This window comes from Stegostoma tigrinum, chromosome 22, assembly GCF_030684315.1.
Source record: "Stegostoma tigrinum isolate sSteTig4 chromosome 22, sSteTig4.hap1, whole genome shotgun sequence".
In the NCBI taxonomy this organism is placed as follows: Eukaryota; Metazoa; Chordata; class Chondrichthyes; order Orectolobiformes; family Stegostomatidae; genus Stegostoma; species Stegostoma tigrinum.
In genome coordinates, this window is record NC_081375.1 from 14,271,398 (window position 1) to 14,291,256 (window position 19,859).

Sequence of the window (19,859 nt, forward strand, 5' to 3'; positions counted from 1 at the left end):
CGGCAAAATCAAGGTTCGGTTACTGTAATGTGAGTGTAGTGAAAGTCACCATAATCCCAGAAGCTGATTTCCCGTTAGTGAGAGACAGGAGGTGCTGAGTTTAACTTGAGGATCACCATGCCTCAGATGGTGGGCAATGTTGAGAAGACAGGGCCTTCACAGAGACCTCAGCTCGTACAGGATTTGAATCCACACTTTCAGCATCACTTGGTATTGTCAACTGAATTAACTGACCGTGTTTATGCATCCACACTGTGGGGATTCCATAATTCTATCATCCCTCTGAATACTCAATTCCAGTCACTTCAATTGAACTGAAGATTGTATGTGACCTTTACTCTATGGTGTTCCTGAATTAGTAATATATCTTAGTGAAATTCTTCAACATGGTTGGTTTCATGAATCAACCACCGAAGAGTGTCAACAGGATATTTGACTCCAGAAGCATCACAGACATTCACACTCACACTTTCCAACAAAGGCACTGTTTAGCACCACTGAATTCTGGCTGGTTCCAGAGGGACTGAGGTCACTGTGTAAAGATTGGTACCCATTGGCACTAACCTGGCACCCGTTCCAGTCACCATTTCAATGATGCTCTTGTTTGGAGACGGCTGTGGTCTAACTCTTGTGTAATGCATAAATGTGATCATTCCAGACTTTTCAAACTCCCAACCCGTTTAAGAGCCGAAGCATACAGAGTTAATTCTGCTTCTTGTTTCTTCCTCAGAATCGAAACCAATGTTTCTGATTTTAGCTCACAATTTGACAGGCACATAATGCCTAAATCTGAACTGTTACTATCTGATATTCTAGTTGCTTTGCTCTCAGGGCAACTGTGCAATCAATTATGAATGAGTACTGTTCTTACTTAAAGGGTGATGCAAGATACATGTTTGATGTGGTAGCCATGGTAGTACCTTAAAGGTGTTAGCAAGGAATTGTACTGAAATTTCTCTGTAATTAAATTATTTAAAATATCACTGAATTTGCCCTTCTTATTACTTTGTGCATGGATTTAGGGAGACCATGTTTCCATATGTAAAGATTGATTCAATTCCTCTTTTATGAGAGAAGGAAGGAAACAGTGGGTGTGACAGCACAGCATATCAGTGCTATCTTATTTATATGTATTCACCACTCGCTGTCAGAAATCAATGCAGAATTGGGGCAGCCTCCAAAGTGGGCAGAGGTTTGCTAGAATGGAGCTCCATCTGAATCCCCAGTGCCTCCCACTGGTTAACACGACACAATAGGGTGGATTAGCAGTAAAGAAAACTCAGTTTATGAAGAGTAGCACATTATTATACAGTATAAATTGATGTAGCCCTTTCATGAACTTACTTTGCAACAGAAAATAATACATCATTTATATCTGTTGATTTAGAAAGGCAAAAGCTGTTTTGCAAAGTACCATTAAATAATTTGCTTTTGCATAATGCCTTTCACAACCTTCAATCACCCCAAAGCTTTCATGCAAATCAATGGATTACCTTTTTGAAGGGTATTTACTACTGTAATGTGGCAGCCAATTCATACTAATCAAGGCTCTATAAGCAGCAATGTGATAATGACCAGATCATTTTAGTGATACTGGTTGAGGGATAGGTTTTGGCTAGAATTCAAGTTGAATATTCCTCTCTTGAAAAAGTGACGTGATCTTTTCCATCCTTCTTAGGGGGTAGATTCGGTGTATATTTGTGACCAAAAGCACAAATGGAGCTTCAGTGCATCATTCCACAGAGCTTTAGTGATTTGTCAAGTTAGATTATGTGGTCAAACCTCTTTCAAGGCATGCTGCTGGCACAGCTAAAAGGTTGTTCAATTCTGAATCCTATCAGGTTTAATTTGGATATTGATATTTGCAGAAAACACTGCTCGGAACTTTCACCCTTTCAATGATTCATAATGGCAATGATCCACTGATACTGGGCCTGAGATTCGAGATGAAGGAAAAATGGATTTTAATTCCTGTAAACATGATTTATTAATGAAGGTACTAAGCTGGATAACAATGCATTAACATCCCAAATGGCAACTTGACTGTTGTTCAATTGCCTTTGAAAATATTGCCAAGAACTTTGAACTTTGTAGAAATAAAGTAATGTATTTCTTGTTGCTGTTGAATGTGAAGGTTGGCAATCCCATTCAGGGTCACGTCTCCATTTATACATCTTTATTTGAAATTAATGTGAAAACTGTATTCAATGTATTTAATGTATCTGGATGTCTGCTCCATTCCCAGTGCTTACAATTTCTAACATCACTCTAACAGACACAGTGTTGAAAATATTCTCTAGGAAGACTCCAATTCTGACTTTAATGTCAGTCATAATTATTTTGGTCCTGGAATGGAATGTTGCCAGGTGGAATTTTTTTGTCATTATGAACATGCCAGACTTATCAACAGTAATTGAGATCCAACTCTCTCCGAGGTAATGAGTGGTCTGCATTCTTGACATTTGCACTGTATCACGCTCATTGCTTGTGACACCGTTGATGTCATTGTTGCCTTGTACTCTGCTGAATTTGATGCGCTGTTAAATTTCATGCAATCTATTTAAGATTTCCCTGTGTATTTGAGTGCTTCATGTTGACAATCTCTTCGTGTGACAGGGATTCTGTCACAAGTTTACTTGGTGTGAGAGCATTCAAGGCCATGTAGCCTGGATTTCACATTTATCTTTCATGTCAGATCCACAACAGCTTTTACAGGTCATTCTCAATCATTAAGCCATCAATTTTAGCATTCACTTTACATCCTGTAGGCAAGTAGTTTCAAATCTGCAGAGCATATTTTTTGCATTTTGAACTATTCCCAATGATTAGCTGCACCCCTTATTCAAATGGGAATGGTGCATTTGGAATTTCTGATGGAATAAGTAATGATTTGGGTAATACGATTCAATAAGTTCCAATGTTGAAATGGTATCACCTGTAGGTTTGGGTATTTCTTTGCAGTGAAATCAATCATCCATGCCCAGCTGTTTTATGTTGTAGCACTTCCCGTGATATAGCACTTTGTATAATGTGGCAGGATCATGCTTGACAAATGTACTGGAATTCTTTGAATATGCAACTAGTAGAGTTGATCAAGGGGAGCCAGTGGATGTGTTTTATTTAGACTTTCAGATGGCTTTCAACAAAATCCCCCAATAGAGATTAATGTATAAAATTAAAGCACTTGCGATTAAGGCTAGTATTAGGAAACAAAGCGTAAGATTTATCGGGTCTCTTTCCGAATGGCAGGCAATGAATAATGGGATTCCAGGGGGATCAGTATCAGGTACTCAGCTATTCATAATATTTATTAATGATTCAGACAATGGAACTTAAGGAACTCTAAATTTGCAGATGACACAAAGCTGGGAGTGTGAGATATGACGAGAATGCATAGATGCTTCAGCGTGATTTGGGCAGGCTGACTGTGTGGGTAAAAACTTGGCAGATGCAGTATAATGTGGCTAAATGTGAGGTTATCCACTTTGGGAGCAAATCAGAAAGGCAGATTATTATCTGAATGGCTATAAATTGAGAGAGGGGAATGTGCAATGACACCCAGATGTCCTTGAATATCAGTTGCTGAAGGTAAGCATGCAGATGTAGTAGGCAATAAAGAAAACAACTTCTATATTGACCTTCATAGCAAGAAGATCGAAGTACAAGAGCAGGGATGTCTTGCTGCAATTATACAAGGCCTCGATGAGTCCACTTGTGTGCAATTTCTTTACTCCTGAGCTGAGGAAGGATACACCAAAGGTTTATCAGACTGATTCCTGGGATGGCAGGACTAATGTATATGAGAAGTTGAATCAGTTAGGATTATATTTGTTGGAGTTCTGAAGAATGAAGGTTGTCTCATAGAAACCTTTGCAGCTTTAACATGATTAGACAATGTAGATGTAGGAAGGATGTTCCTAACAGTGGAGAAGTCCAGACCAGGATCACAGTCTAAGTAACAAAGTGTGGAGCTGGATGAACACAGCAGGCCAAGCAGCATCTCAGGAGCACACAAGCTGACGTTTTGGGCCTAGACCCTTCAACAGAGAGGGGGATGGGGAGAGGGAACTGGAATAAATAGGGAGAGAGGGGGAGGCGGACCGAAGATGGAGAGAAAACAAGATAGGTGGAGAGGAGAGTATAGGTGAGGAGGTAGGAGAGGATAGGTCAGTCCAGGGAAGATGGACAGGTCCAGAAGGCGGGATGAGGTGGTAGGTAGGAAATGGAGGTGCGGCTTGAGGTGGGAGGAAGGGATGGGTGAGAAGAAGAACAGGTTAGGGAAGCGGAGACAGGCTGGGCTGGTTTTGGGAATGCAGTGGGGGAGGGGACGAGCTGGGCTGGTTTTGTGATGCAGTGGGGGGAGGGGAGATTTTGAAGCTTGTAAAGTCCACATTGATACCATTGGGCTGCAGGGTTCCCAAGCGGAGTATGAGCTGCTGTTCTTGCAACCTTCGGGCGGCATCATTGTGGCACTGCAGGAGGCCCATGATGGACATGTCATCTAAAGAATGGGAGGGGGAGTGGAAATGGTTTGCGACTGGGAGGTGCAGTTGTTTGTTGCGAACTGAGCGGAGGTGTTCTGCAAAGTGGTCCCCAAGCCTCCGCTTGGTTTCCCCAATGTAGAGGAAGCCACAACGGGTACAATGGATACAATATCCCACATTGGCAGATGTGCAGGTGAACATCTGCTTGATATGGAAGGTCATCTTGGGGCCTGGGATAGGGGTGAGGGAGGAGGTGTGGGGGCAAGTGTAGCATTTGCTGCGGTTGCAGGGGAAGGTGCCGGGTGTGGTGGGGTTGGAGGGCAGACAAGGGTGGGGATGGAAAAATAGCTTGGGTGGTGGGGTCGGATTGTAGATGGCGGAAGTGTCGGAGGATGATACGTTGTATCCGGAGGTTGGTGGGGTGGTATGTGAGAACAAGGGGGATCCTCTGGGGGCGGTTGTGGCGGGGGGTGCGAGGTGTGAGGGATGTGTTGCGGGAAATGCGGGAGATGCGGTCAAGGGCGTTCTTGACCACTGCGGGGGGAAAGTTATGGTCCTTGAATAACGTGGACATCTGGGATGTGTGGGAGTGGAATGCCTCATCCTGGGAGCAGATGTGGTGGAGCTGGAGGAATTGGGAATAGGGGATGGAATTTTTGCAGGAGGGTGGGTGGGAGGAGGTGTATTCCAGGTATCTGTGGGAGTCAGTGGGCTTGAAATGGACATCGGTTTCTAGCTGGTTACCTAAGATGAAGACTGAGAGGTCCAGGAACAGTCTAAGTATATGTGGCAACCAGTTAGGACTGAGGTGAGGAGAGATTACTTCACCCAAAGGCTGGTGGAATTCGCTATGATGGAAACTGTCACTGCAGTATGACAGAGGGTGAATTAGAAGGCTCTTCAAATGAAGCCATCTGGGCAGAGCTTAAGAGTAAAAAAAGGGGCAGTCGCTTTGCTGGGATTATACTATAGGCCTGCCAATCAGAGGGAGATAGAAGAGTAGCTATGTAGACAAAACACAGAGAGGTGTGGAAAAGAAGAATAGGTTTATAGTTATGGGTGATTTTGACTGTGCTAACTGGTATCATCTCAATGTGAAAGAATTAGATAGGGTGGAATTTTTAAAGTGTGCCTAGGAGAGCTTTTTGTGTCAGTACATAGGTAGTCCTACTCGAGATGCAGCAGTGCTGGAGCTAATCCTGGGGAATGAAGCTGGTCAGATGGTTGAAGTTTCAGTGGGTGAGCATTTTGGGGATGGTGACCATAAGTCTAAGTTTCAAAGCCATTATGGAAAGCAATCAGGATATTACAGACACCAGGTGCCTAAATTGTCATAATACTAATGACAAAATCATTGCATTAGCTCTGGCAAACATGGATTGGGAACAGCTACTTGCAGGTAAGTCTACATTTGGAAAATGGGAGTCTTTTAAAAGTAGTATAGTGAGAGTTCAGGACCAATATGATCGTCTAAGAGAGAAGGGCAAGGGCTGCAACTCCAGGGGACCCTGGATGTCAAGGTTTATTGTGCGTTTGATAAAGACAAAGAAGGAAGAATATATTGGGTATAAAGCAGTAAAAGCAGGGAAGGCCCTTCAGAAGTTTACAGAATGTAGGGGGTACAGTGTTTAAAAAATAAATTAGGAAGGCAAAGAAGGGCCATAAACTATCTTTGGCATATAGAATTAAGGAAAACCCCAAAGCATTTTATAAGTATATTAGGAGCAAGGGGATTAGCAGAGAAAGACTGGAGTTTATTACAGACCAAAGGGGCAATTGGGCATGGAGCCAGAGGATGTGGGTGAGGTCTTAAATAAATATTTCTCCTCTGTATTCACAGACAAGAAAAACAATACAGCTGGAGATTTCACTTGGGATGGTGAGGTTCAAGTGCATGTTAAGATTGGAAAGCTGGCGGAATTATATGTTTTAGCAGGCATAAAGTTGCATAAACCCCAGGGTTCAATGAGATGTATCTCAGGCTACCATGGAAGGCAAAGGAGGACATTGCTGGGATCCTGTTGGAGATACTTAATACCTGGCTGGCCATACACAAAGTGCCAGTGTGGAGGACAGCAAATGTAGTTCTTTTGTTCAAATAGGACAACAGGAATAAGCCAGGTAATTTCAGTTAGTCTGACATTAGTGGTGGGGAAATTATTGGAAAAAGTTCTGAGGAACAGAATTAATCAATACTTGGAAAGGCAGGGATTGATCAGGGATAGTCAACATGGAATTTTTGGAAAGAGATTCTGTCTGACTAATTTAGTTGAGCCTTTTGAAAAGGTGACTAAGTGTATTGATTAGAGTAGAGCAGGTGATACGTGTTTCATGGATTTTTGTAAGGCCTTTCACATGGTCCTGCGTGGAAGGCTGGTCCAAAAGATAAGACCCCACGGGATCCAAGGCAAATTGGCAAAGAAATTCCAAAATTGGCTTACAAATGGGAAGCAAAGGATGATGGTGGAGAGTTGTTTTTGTGATTGGAATTCTGTGATCAGTGGTGTAACGCAGGGATCTGTGCTGGGACCCTTGTTGTTTATTATGTGCATGAACAAGTTGTATGACAATGTAGCAAGTATAATTAGTAAGTTTGCAGATGAAGTGCAAATGCCTTCCTGAGCCAGGGCATAGAACATAGGATCTGTCCCCTCAGCTTGGGAGACAGCAGCAAGTCCAGGGCAGAGAGCCCTGCAGTAGCCTACGAGCCCGAAGCGGAATCCTTCAGCAGCACATGGGAAGGCAGTCCTGGAGCATCAGGCAGGCAGATAGTCCGGGGGGGCTGGCAGTGAGACCAGCAGCAGGGAGCCGAGGCAAGCGGGAGAATGCAACCTGAGAGCGACGGAGGAACAAGTCCTCGGAGTGATGGAGAGGCGGAGTCCCTGGAGCAATAGAGTGCTGAGCCCAGGAGCGACGGAGGGGCCGAGTACCCGGAAAAATGTGGTGTTGGGGCCGAGTCCCGGAGCGATGGACGGGCCGAGGGATGAATCCCGGTACAGCGTGGTTGCTGAGATAATGGGAACTGCAGATGCTGGAGATTCCAAGATAATAAAATGTGAGGCTGGATGAACACAGCAGGCCAAGCAGCATCTCAGGAGCACAAAAGCTGACGTTTCGGGCCTAGACCCTTCATCAGAGAGGGGGATGGGGGGAGGGAACTGGAATAAATAGGGAGAGAGGGGGAGGCGGACCGAAGATGGAGAGTAAAGAAGATAGGTGGAGAGAGTGTAGGTGGGGAGGTAGGGAGGGGATAGGTCAGTCCAGGGAAGACGGACAGGTCAAGGAGGTGGGATGAGGTTAGTAGGTAGCTGGGGGTGCGGCTGGGGGTGGGAGGAAGGGATGGGTGAGAGGAAGAACCGGTTAGGGAGGCAGAGACAGGTTGGACTGGTTTTGGGATGCAGTGGGTGGGGGGGAAGAGCTGGGCTGGTTGTGTGGTGCAGTGGGGGGAGGGGACGAACTGGGCTGGTTTAGGGATGCAGTGGGGGAAGGGGAGATTTTGAAACTGGTGAAGTCCACATTGATACCATATGGCTGCAGGGTTCCCAGGCGGAATATGAGTTGCTGTTCCTGCAACCTTCGGGTGGCATCATTGTGGCAGTGCAGGAGGCCCATGATGGACATGTCATCAAGAGAATGTGAGGGGGAGTGGAAATGGTTTGCGACTGGGAGGTGCAGTTGTTTGTTGCGAACTGAGCGGAGGTGTTCTGCAAAGCGGTCCCCAAGCCTCCGCTTGGTTTCCCCAATGTAGAGAAAGCCGCACCGGGTACAGTGGATGCAGTATACCACATTGGCAGATGTGCAGGTGAACCTCTGCTTAATGTGGAATGTCGTCTTGGGGCCTGGGATGGGGGTGAGGGAGGAGGTGTGGGGACAAGTGTAGCATTTCCTGCGGTTGCAGGGGAAGGTGCCGGGTGTGGTGGGGTTGGAGGGCAGTGTGGAGCGAACAAGGGAGTCACGGAGAGAGTGGTCTCTCCGAAAAGCAGACAGGGGTGGGGATGGAAAAATGTCTTGGGTGGTGGGGTCGGCTTGTAAATGGCGGAAGTGTCGGAGGATAATGCGTTGTATCCGGAGGTTGGTAGGGTGGTGTGTGAGAACGAGGTGCTGGGTGCCGGTGAGGAGCGAGGTGGAGGCTGGAGCAATGAGCAACAATTGCTGGAGTTGGGCTTGGCACCAGATGCTGAGCTGCTGTTATCGGACTGTAATTTAAAACCTTTTCACTGTGTTGTAAGTAATGTAAGTAACCTCTGTAAGTAATACTTCTGCTTTTCTTTAATCCTCTCTGTATATACAGAGAACTTTTTTTTTAATGCTGTAAGATTTGTACCTTGGTACTGTACCTAAGATGGCTCCATCAAAAGGCAGCCATTGTTAAAACTTTTCACTCCAGCTCTGTATTGTAGTACAAGTGCAATAAGGGATATTCTATTCCTAAAGTCTTATTACAACTTATTAAAACATTGGTTAGATCGCAGATGGAATACTGCATGCAATTGCAGTCACCACACTAATGGGATGTAATTATACTGGAGAGGTTGGAGGAGAGATTCACCAGGATGTTGGCTGGGATGTAAGGGCTCAGTAAGAGGAGAGACTGGATAGGCTGGGTTTGCTTTCCCTGGAGCAGAGGAGGCAGATTCGTATCTGATTGAGGTGTACAAAGTTATGTGAGGCATAGATAAGGTAGATCATGAAAATCATTTCCTCCCCTCAACATGTCTAAGACCAGCTAGCGGAAGTCAGTGGTTTAAAGGAGACCTGAAGAAATGTTTTTGACCCAGAAGATGTTGGAAATGTGGAATGTGTGCCCTGAGAGGGCAGGGGAAACACATATTCTCCAAACATTTAAGAAACATCTTAACAAACAGTTAAAACATTGGGGCATAGTAGGCAATAGACCAAGTGCAGGTGAATAGGATTAGTGTAGTTTAGCTTGTGTGGTTGGCATGGTCGTGGTGGGCTGAAGGACCTGTTTCTGTGCTTTATGACTCTCTGACTCAATTGCAAAAAGCAGTTGAGGTCGAAACATTGTATGATTTCAAGACATTGGATTGAACAATCGGGGCTCAAAGGATATGTGGGAGAATCAGGAACAGGCTATTGAGTTGGATGATAGAGCAACCTTGAAGGGCTGAATGGCCTATCTCTACTGCTATTTTCCATGCTTCCGTACCTGTAAATTTTTATATCAATTTTGACACGGTGATGCTACACCTGTCATACATATACCTGCAGAAAAAGATAATACTATATGCCCTAATTCTGGGAGAGGCAGAATCTGATTTGAATAGTTTTCTGCTCTTGGGGCAGAGAGGCAAATGCTGGGAACACCAATTGAAAAGTTAGTCTGAAAGATTGTGCACCCATTATACAGTGTGCCCATTTCCTCCATTCCAAATGTCCAATAACATTTTTGTCTGATGCCTGGGTTAAAATTCTATCTTAACCATTTGGATTGATCTAAGTGTGAGCAAGCAAATGGGATTGGAGCTGCTGGAGTTTTACATGTGAATTAATATTGTTTGAGGTAGTGAGTTGCTGAGGTTTAAGGAGGGGATTCTACAATTTAGGGCCTTGGCAACTGAAGACCGTATGCAGACTTGGTTGCCTGCTTTGCGACACACCTTCACTCTATCCATGAGAACAAGCTAGACCTTAAAGTTGCCTCCCTCTTCAATAAACCGCTTTGGTCTCATACTAACACTTTCTTTTTGGGCTTGCAGTGTTCCTGTGAAATTCTCAAGCTGGAGAAACAACATCTCATTTTCTGATGTTCTGAGGAAGGGCCACCGGACTCAACATGTTAACTCTGATTTTTTTCTTCACAGATGCTGCCAGACCTGCTGAGCTTTTCCAGCAACTTCTGTTTATGTATCTCATTTTCTCCTTAAGCTCTTTACAGACTTCAGGACTCAATATTGAGTTCAGGAATATCAGAACATGAACACTGTGCTCTACCTTGATTACCTCCCACCCCATACCAAAACCATCACTTTGTTTGTATGGCCCAGCTCCTAACAGGGCTGATCCATTTTCTTCTATTCATACTTATCATTAACATCTATTTTGCACCTTAATTTTTCCTTTACCACCAATGACCTTTCCTTTCTCTTTTGCAGTGGATTCCCTCACCACCTGTTCCATTTACCCCTTCTCTGCCTTTGTCAATAACATAAAATCCATAATTTTCCAGCCCCTTTCAGCTCTGAAGAGAACTGAGAATTTTGACTGTTTGTCGATTGCTGAGTTTCTTCAATACTTTCTGTTTTGATTTCAGAGTTTCAGCATTCCACTGTATTTTGCATTCATATTGTGATGTGTTGTATAATAACCATAGAAGACTTTACTCAGAGAGTAGTAAGGGAATGGAACGCTTTGCCTGCAACGATAGTAGATTCGCCAACTTTAGGTACATTTAAGTCGTAATTGGATAAGCATATGGACGTAACATGGAATAGTGTAGGTTAGATGGGCTTCAGATCGGTATGACAGGTCGGCACAACATCGAGGGCTGAAGGGCCTGTACTGTGCTGTAATGTTCTATGTTCTATGTTTAAGACATTTCACCTGGTGGACGTGTGCTCCTGTTTTTTAAAAAAATTGTTAATACCAGCTTTGTTTTCTCCTTTGGTGGTCTGTCACAGTATCATATGGAAAAGACCAAAATAACCCATGTGATACACAGTGTTAAATGCAACACAAACAAAATGGTGTCACAAAGCAGAGTTAATGGAATTGTGCCCTGTCTCTAAAGCACAATCATTAAAATGTTTGTGAATATGGTACAGCTCTCTAACTGGTTTGAGTTTTACAGCTTGACATAATCTGCTGTCATCTATTCTATTCTTTCTCTTCTCTGCTTCCTTATTAATGAAAAGCTGGATCTTTCAAGTTGCTGTAAATGTGCTTACATGCCAGCTGTTTCCCCAATTAAGAGAACTGCAGTTTAAAAGTTGCCGTTCAATCTTGTAAGGGAGAAAAGAGAGGTCTTAGTTTTGTACTAATTGTACTGAGGGCAAGGCCTAGATTCTAGTTGAATTGGAAAGGAAATGAGCGTCATTTAGCTGTCACTGCACTGAAAATACAACAGTCATAAGACAATGCTCCCAATGACATTGAGTAGGCTTAAAGGTGCTGTTATGCCATCCTGAGGTTCTACAGCAGAATAAGGAAAAGAAAAAAGGTGACAAAAAATGACCTTATGTAACAGACAGTGATCATAATCATGGATAAAGAATATATCCAAAACCTGAGGCTTTAGAAAAGAGTTAGAAGTCGTTTTAAGTGCCAAGTTTGCCTAAAAGAATTCTTTACTCCTACATCATTTGAATATCCTGCTCCATAATGTGTCATTTTGCAAAATGAAATTGTCACTTCTGCAGCCTGGCTAGTGTTCCATTTTATTAAGTAACTTGTCTCCGAGACAGTGCACAGATGGTGGGTCATATAGTGGCAACCCTTCCAGTACATAGAGCCAACCTCACTAATCACTGTGCTATTGATATCAGTACACATGTGATCAATGAATTCAAGTCACCTTCGTGGACCAGACATAATATGAAACTTCCAACTTTCACTCTGCTGTCACCTTCTTCTGGCCCATCATTGTCTCCTGTCTTCCCTTCCTCAATATTTCTGTTTCCATTTCTGGGGATAGACTGGCCACTAATAACCACGACAGACCCATTGATTCCCACAGCTACTTTGATGATACATCCTCACACCCTGCTTCCTGTAAAAACTCCATCCCATTCTCCCAGTTCCTCTGTTTCCATCACATCTGTTCTTATGGTACCAACTTTAACATGGGTTCTCTGAAATGTCCACCTTCTTCCTTAACTGATGATTCCCCAGCACTGTAGTTGACTGGACCCTCAGCTGTGTCTGACCCATCTCCCACACTTAGGCCCTCATCCCCTGTCTTCCCTCCCACCACAATAGGATCCCTCTTGTCTTCACTTACCATCTCAGCAGTATCAATCATTAGCCACCACTTCCGTCACCTCCAGCAAGATGCAACCACTAGATAAACATTTCCCACCCCTCCTTTGTCAACCTCCTGTGGAAACCATTCCTTCCAGGACATATTGGTCCACTACTCCTCCATTCCCAACAATTCCCCACACCCCATGACACCTTCCCATGTGATCACAGAAGGTGTAATACCTGCTTGTTTATTTCCTCCCTTCTCACTATCCAAGTCCCTGGACACACCTTCCAGGTGAGGCCATGACTTATCTGCATTTCACTCAATCGAGACTACTGTTTTTGTTGCTCTTAGTGTCCTCTCTGCTACACTGGGGGGGATGAAGTGCACACCAGGCGACTGCTTTGTGGAGCGTGACCCTGAGCTTCTGGCTGCCTATCATTTAAACATACCACCCTGTTCCCTGGCCATTATCTCTGCCTTGGGCTTGCAGTAGTGCTCGAGCAAAAATCAGCTCAAGCTGGAAGAACAGCACTTCATTTTCTGCTTTGGAACATTACAGGGCTTGAGTTGAACAATCTTAGACCTTGATGCAACTTTTACCATGTCCTTACCCCAGCCTTTGTTATCACATGGGCTGCTATGACAAACAACCCGTTGTCAGCCACTAATGGTCCCTGTTAATAGCTATTCATGATAATAAAGTGTGAGGCTGGGTGAACACAGCAGGCCCAGCAGCATCTCAGGAGCACAAAAGCTGACGTTTCGGGCCTAGACCCTTTATCAGAGAGGGGGATGGGGTGAGGGTTCTGGAATAAATAGGGAGAGAGGGGGAGGCGGACCGAAGATGGAGAGAAAAGAAGATAGGTGGAGAGGAGAGTATAGGTGGGGAGGTAGGGAGGGGATAGGTCAGTCCAGGGAAGACGGACAGGTCAAGGAGGTGGGATGAGGTTAGTAGGTAGGAGATGGAGGTGCGGCTTGGGGTGGGAGGAAGGGATGGGTGAGAGGAAGAACCGGTTAGGGAGACAGAGACAGGTTGGACTGGTTTTGGGATGCAGTGGGTGGAGGGGAAGAGCTGGGCTGGTTGTGTGGTGCAGTGAGGGGAGGGGACGAGCTGGGCTGGTTTTGGGATGTGGTGGGGGAAGGGAAGATTTTGAAGCTGGTGAAGTCCACATTGATACCATTGGGCTGCAGGGTTCCCAAGCGGAATATGAGTTGCTGTCCCTGCAACCTTCGGGTGGCATCATTGTGGCACTGCAGGAGGCCCATGATGGACATGTCATCTAGAGAATGGGAGGGGGAGTGGAAATGGTTTGCGACTGGGAGGTGCAGTTGTTTGTTGCGAACCGAGCGGAGGTGTTCTGCAAAGCGGTCCCCAAGCCTCCGCTTGGTTTCCCCAATGTAGAGGTAGCCGCACCGGGTACAGTGGATGCAGTATACCACATTGGCAGATGTGCAGGTGAACTTCTGCTTAATGTGGAAAGTCATCTTGGGGCCTGGGATGGGGGTGAGGGAGGAGGTGTGGGGACAAGTGTAGCATTTCCTGCGGTTGCAGGGGAAGGTGCCGGGTGTGGTGGGGTTGGAGGGCAGTGTGGAGCGAACAAGGGAGTCACGGAGAGAGTGGTCTCTCCGGAAAGCAGACAGGGGTGGGGATGGAAAAATGTCTTGGGTGGTGGGGTCGGATTGTAAATGGCGGAAGTGTCGGAGGATGATGCGTTGTATCCGGAGGTTGGTGGGGTGGTGTGTGAGAACGAGGGGGATCCTCTTAGGGCGGTTGTGGCGGGGGCGGGGTGTGAGGGATGTGTCAAAATCACCCCTTCCCCTACTGCATCCCAAAACCAGCCCAGTTCGTCCCCTCCCCCCACTGCACCACACAACCAGCCCAGCTCTTCCCCCCGACCCACTGCATCCCAAAACCAGTCCAACCTGCCTCTGCCTCCCTAACCGGTTCTTCCTCTCACCCATCCCTTCCTCCCACCCCAAGCCGCACCCCCATCTACCTACCAACCTCATCCCACCTCCTTGACCTGTCCGTCTTCCCTGGACTGACCTATCCCCTCCCTACCTCCCCACCTATAGTCTCTCCACCTATCTTCTTTACTCTCCATCTTCGGTCCGCCTCCCCCTCTCTCCCTATTTATTCCAGTTCCCTCTCCCCATCCCCCTCTCTGATGAAGGGTCTAGGCCCGAAACGTCAGCTTTTGTGCTCCTGAGATGCTGCTTGGCCTGCTGTGTTCATCCAGCCTCACATTTTATTATCTTAGATTCTGAAGTAAGTGGTTCTGCTGCCAAAGCACTGGAGTCTTTCAGACTGGAATGTGGTATAAGTTCTACACTACGAAAACATGGTTTTCTTAAAACAGAATAGGTCTTTGTTAAGCTTTACTTGTGTTTAACACAGATGAGGTGATCGTCACTATGTTCTCTCAAACTGATGTCAGTAGAGCCACGGCATCAAAGTGAATCACAGCAAGAAATTGACGAAAATAATCCAATCTTAAAAGATTTTGTTTCCAATCAAGCACCAAACAGCAGGAGGGAGGGTGCATTTGAGGCCAGAGTGACAGGATCAGAGAGTGTGTGGGAGCAGAGGAGGTTGCAGGCACTGTGTGCAGCAGATGATAGAGGCATTTGGAGGTGAGGACGATGATCTTACAATTAATGCATTGGAAAACAGGAAATCAGCAATGACAGGGAGTTAGAACATCACAAAATATGGGTGATGGAGTATTGGACAAATGGAGTCTTAGAGGGAGATTTTCATGAAAAATTTCATTAGAGGAAGGGTCTAGGCCCGAAACATCAGCTTTTGTGCTCCTAAGGTGCTGCTTGGCCTGCTGTGTTCATCCAGCTCCACACTTTGTTATCTTGGATTCTCCAGCGTCTGCACTTCCCTTTATCTCTGACCCTTAAAATTTAGTCGGGTTGTGTTCAGGACCTGAGGTTTGGACAGGGTCGGGGAAGAAGACAGTTATGGCCATGAAATGCAGAATTGTTTTCCCGAATGCTGAACAGCTTTCATTTCTCTTGTGTAGATTTTTGTTAAAAATGGATTCCAATCAAGGAAGCCATCTTGATTAACAGGTAATCGATGGTAGTGTTCTCTAGTAAGTTTTCAGCTGAGGATGTGATCTAGTTGTTGGAGCAGAGATGATGGGGCGGAGTGGGGAGGTGGTCCACAGGAATAAAGCAAGGTTTAAGGAGCTTAGGAAGTGGTCACAAAGGATTGGAGATGGTTGATTGGCAGAACCAAGAGTTCGGGCATGGTGTTTAGGAAGACAAATGAGGGGGAGACGTCAAACTAGGGGTAGTTGGAAAAGATGTTGGCATTGAGAGAAAAGGAGGTTCTTTGGGGAATGAGACCATTAATAAAATGGTGAGTATGGCCTTGTTGATGATTAAGGCTGTGAAAATTATAAGGTCAAGGATTAAGGGAGAGAGGAATTTACATGAAGGATAAGATGGAGAGAAGAAAGAACACAGAACATGGAGGAAAGAGGGCTAAAAGAGAAAATACATTTTTTGCTTGTTCATGGGATTTTAGCCAGCATATACTGCACACCTCAAATTGTGCTTCAGAAGGTGATGACAAATGCTCCCTCTAAGCTGCAACCAGGTTGCAAGATTCCTTACCCAGTGAATGGTGTCGGTATGCCAGTCCCATTGTTGACATCTAGTTCTGGAAGTCACAGCCACACATGGAACTCAAAACCCATCTAGCTGGAAAAAAATATTAAAGGGGGACGCTGGTGATGGTGAGCTACTATTTTGAACCAAAACCAGAAAGTGCTGGAGAAACTCAGCACGTCTGGCAGCGTTTGCAGAGAGAGAAACAGAGTTAACCTTTTGAGTCCAGCGATCCTTAAATATTATTAAATATTATTATTTATAACTCACTCTTCACTACTATTCATTAAGAACTGCAAGAAAGCGTGAGCATATAGCTGTGAAGTGGGATGGCAATGGTCTGAACAGTAACCCATTTCTCTGTTTAAACATCCTGTTGGCCCATGAATGATGATTGGCTACCTGAGGGAGCTATGAGAAATTGATCATTAGCCGTTGAACCGCTACCCAATATAAGTCAGCCCTTCAGGTAGAGGTGGGGGCAGATGGAGCTGAACAACATACATCAACCAGTCAAAGGTCTCTGAGAATAAGGAACCATTACTCTGTAGCAAGTTTGCGGAATTTATGAGAAAGTCAGTTTCCAAATATAACAGGTTGAGTGCTACTTGTTCCTGTTGGGATCAGGAGTGTTTCAGTCAAGATTGATTATTTGCTTTCGTCAGATACAGAATGTTCCAACTAATTATTCCCATAGGTTCAAACTGTCCAAGCACAGGTATAACAGGAAGGAAAATCAGTCCTCATATTGCTAGAGACAGAAGGTGATCAAGTGAAAGTTTCTTGGCAATACTTGACACTCGTATTGAAGGCTGACGCACCCAGTTATATTTTGTAATGGGGTGTGTGAGTGAGGCGGTCTGAGATGTCAGTTTGCCACTGCACTGTTGTGGGTTCGAGCTCAGTGCACGTGCCGGGAGTCGGGGAAGTTGAAAGCCAACCTGCAGAAAGCCTGCTTTTGCTAATTGGTGGGTGTTGGAGGGGCAAGTCAAGTACCTGTCCCTCTCGACGTGCAGCCTTACAGGCAGATGGTACAAATGGAGAGAATTTGCGCACAGGGGACAGAGGAGAAAGTGGAGTTCTCTCAATGTAGTTTCATACCAGTCCAATATATTCAAACTGCACCTCCACAAACACAACCTCTACAGCAATGTCTGAGGTGGTTATGTTTCACCAAGGACGTGGTCACTAAACTGTGTCACCTCTTGTGATTAGACTGACAGCTCCATAGCTGGGTGAGGATAGCACTGCCAGTGACTCTTAAGGTCACCATGTCTCTCAGTATCCTTTCTGGCAGAGCTGGCTACGTTGTCCGTATCTCATAATTCACTGCACAGCGAGGTGACTTGGTTAGAAGGCAGGACTTCATCACATGGCAGTGGCCAAGTGGTATTATCACTAGACTATTAATCCAGAGATTCACATAATGTTCTGGTGGCCTGGGTTCAAATCCTGCCAATCTAGACAAAGGAATTTGAATTCAATTTTAAAAATCTGGAAATCTAATAATGACCATGAATCCATTGTTGATTTTTGGAAAAAATCACTTCTGCCATGGCATTGGATGCTGGGCACCATGCAGCTGGCATGTAGCAGGTTTCGCTCTGGATGCACATTCCAACTATTCTGAAGATGAAGCAGCATGAGATTGGCATCCTTTCAGCATCACCCCAAATGGGCATCAGGTAATTATCAGTCAGTACAAATAGATAAAGGTAATGGGGCGGCAACGGTGGCTCAGTGGTTAGCACTACAGCCTCACAGCACCAGGGACCCGGGTTCGATTCCAGCCTCGGGCGACTGTGCGGAGTTTGCACATTCTCCCCGTGTCTGCGTGGGTTCTCTCCGGGTGCTCCAGTTTCCTCCCACAATCCAAAGATGTGCAGGCTAGGTGGATTGGCCATGCATAATTGCCCTTAGTGTTGAGGGGTGTGTGGGTTGTAGGGGGATGGGTCTGGGTGGAATGCTGCAAGGGGCGGTGTGGACTTGTTGGGCCAAAGGGCCTGTTTCCACACTGTACGGAATCTGATCTAATTGTGCATCTTGATTGCACTCCCAAATATTGGCAGCACTGAGCCCGTAGCCTGCAGTAGGAAGCAGTATGATTTCATGTCATGTGGATTCAGTCAGCATGTATTGATATGTCACATCGCTGAGATTGGATGTGGGAGCTGGCTGGAATAGCTTGAGACAGGAGGATTTGGATGCAATGAGGTTTAAAAGGATATGGGCCAAACACAGGCAAATGAGACTAGTTCAGTTTGGGAAAGCTGGTCGGCATGGACGAGATGGACTAAAGGGACTATTTCTGTGCTGTATGACTCTGTAAAGTAAAACTTGACAATATCGAAGGAAACAATTTGTTACGATGGTTGGGATGGAAAAGAGATGGATTTGAATGGCCCAGGAGGCTGGCCAGGCCTGGTTTTGTTGAACAGATGGGAAATCCCATGTATACTGTAACATTTCAATAGCCACAGCAGCTTAAATATCTTGGATAGCCAACCTGTAAAATAAGTGCTCTCTGAGGTACTGCCTCTCTGGGTCCCTATCTTTACCTCTGGACTTGTAGGCCTCAGTTCCAACCTCGACTATGTCCTCACAGACTGAACCACACAGACATTGACCAAGGGCTACTCTTCATAACATGCAACATTCCCACTCGCTATATAACTTAATTTATATGACAAACATTTTGCATGATATCAACAGGATAGCAATTAGAAAACAGGATTCCAAGACAAACGTTTCTCTGGCTCCGCAGACACATGCCCAAGAGGCTCAAAAACAAAATCTAGCCCATTGCAAATGTACCTGAAAGAGTAAAGCCTTTGCACATCCCTTACCAAACAGAAGCACCATCAGCCATAAAAAGACATTTAATTACTGTGTTTTCAGGATGAGTTGATTTTTTCAGTCATATTTCAGACATCACACAAATTGTCAAAATTAAATAAACGCAAGGAGAGTAATTATTTCATCTTGGTTTCTTAAAGCCAGTAACTGGCCATTTATAACCACGAACCATCTACAAATGTTACTTATCAATATGAAGTAGCCACTAATTAATCTCAGAAATGACAGCAATTAGGCCAGTTCTTTTAATAGTCAGACCAGCTGAGGTATTGCGTTGCTCCCATTGCGATAATATGGCTCATAATCTGCGCAAGCAATGTAATTGGAACTCTGCTAATGTAGACGACAGAATTCCATGTGATCAAACCTGATTATAACTCAGTGGCATAAAAACAGAATGGGAACACCTTACTAAATCCAGAAAAAGCAACATTAATGATCCATTACAGATGGCAGCAAGAGCATACCTTTTAACCTCTGCACTTGTATGTTGCCACGACTTTTTTGAGAATTTATTTTCAAAGTTTCAGGCCACAAAGCGACATTGTGCAATCCAATCCAACAGGTGTACATTGACTATTCAAATCAGTGTGCGACTTTTATACAATGTTAACATCCTGCTCTTAAAAGTTACAAATGAATCTGATTGCTTCCTGAGATCAATTGTTACAATTCTTTGTTACGCTGACCCTGGGGTGAGCTTCAAGTACTGTACCCTAAAACATCTCCATTCATTGTCACAGGCATCTAATTATCCTTGAGAAGATCATGATGAGTTCCATCCTCAAACTACTGGTGTCCACCTGATGACAGACACGCCACAGTGCTGTTGTGGATGGAATTTCAGGATTTTGACCCAGTTACAGAGATGAAACAGTGATATAATTCCAATTCATGATGATGTGTGATTTGGGATATAGCTTGTGTTTCTATTATTTAGGTCCAGAAAGCCCATTGGTAAAGGATAA